At 39.5% G+C, this 1,246-nt stretch overlaps 1 non-coding gene across 1 annotated transcript; it reads left to right on the top strand.

Moving 5' to 3' along the window:
* Positions 1-877: 877 nt before the first annotated feature.
* On the top strand, positions 878-984 carry LOC121223884 (small nucleolar RNA R71). Its single transcript, XR_005921350.1, has one exon. It is a non-coding gene; the product is annotated as a small nucleolar RNA R71 (small nucleolar RNA).
* Positions 985-1,246: the final 262 nt, after the last annotated feature.

Below are 1,246 nucleotides of genomic sequence, written 5' to 3'. Positions count from 1 at the left end.
TTCAGTGAAACTAAAATTTCGACACTCGATCAAACTTCCTTTGAGTCTTGAGCGTCAGCTGGCTCCTTCTCAACTTCGACGGAATTAGGCTCTAAAATCTTTTCGCTCTTCAATGTTAATTCTTTACAATGCTCCTTCCCTCGATTCTTCAGATTCCTCGTATCATTAGGTAAAGTACCTTGTGGTTGGTTTCTGAGTTCAATTGTAAGCTGGCCCACTTAATTCTCCAAATTTCTTAGAGAGGAATCATTTTTTGCCATGTATGTCTTCAATAGATTCTCTAGGCTATTGGATGGTTCAGCTTGGGTTGGTTTTTGAGCTTTTTGGGAAAAACTAGGTGACTGGGTCAATCTAGGTTGGACATAATTGTTACTGGTTCCTGCCCCTTGGTTACTCTAGGAAAAATTCGGGTGGTTTCACCATGATGGGTAATAGAATTTAGATTGCAGCCTTTGCCTTCCTCGATTTTGGTTCTGGTTACCCATGTAGTGCACAGATTCTGGGTTCGATGGACATTCTTCGAACAAATGTCCTTTCCCATAATAAACACAGGCTACGTTTTCAAATTGATTCAGTGATTGTGCTGCAAAACTATTACACCTATTAGTAGTAAGATTTTTTAAACATTAAGGATATTGATGATACTTGAGATGCGAGTGAATTAAGAGCGTCTACTTCATGTATTCAAGCGACTCATCTTCCTGACACTACTCTATTGGTTGGCCATTGATAATTGTTTCTATCAATCCTCTCAATGATTTCATAAGCCTCATTATAAGATTTAGAAAGAAGAGCACCATTAGCAGAAGCGTCCACTACCATCCTCGTGTAAGCATTGAGACCATTATAAAATGCCTCAAGTTGTATGCAATATGGAATTCTATGATGAGGGAACTTTCGTAATAATTTTTTGTACCTTTCTCATGCCTCATACAATGATTCATCATCCATTTGTTGGAAACCAGTGATCTCGTTCCTCAACTTAGCATTCTTGCTAGGCGGGAAATATTTCATAAGCAATTTTTCTGCTAACTCTTGCCATGTTGAAATTGAGTTTGGTGGTAATGAGTTCAACCAAGCTCGAGCTCTGTCCCTTAGTGAATATGGGAACAACTTCAATCGTAATGCATCTTCAGTTACTCCGGCTAACTTGAAAGAATCGCTCACCTCCATAAACAGTCTTAAGTGTAGGTGAGGATCTCCGGTAGGGATACCACTGAATTGGCCCACTGTTTGAAGCATCTGG

Source organism: Gossypium hirsutum, chromosome D11 (assembly GCF_007990345.1).
Source record: "Gossypium hirsutum isolate 1008001.06 chromosome D11, Gossypium_hirsutum_v2.1, whole genome shotgun sequence".
NCBI lineage: Eukaryota > Viridiplantae > Streptophyta > Magnoliopsida > Malvales > Malvaceae > Gossypium > Gossypium hirsutum.
This window is presented reverse-complemented; position numbering and strand designations above follow the sequence as displayed.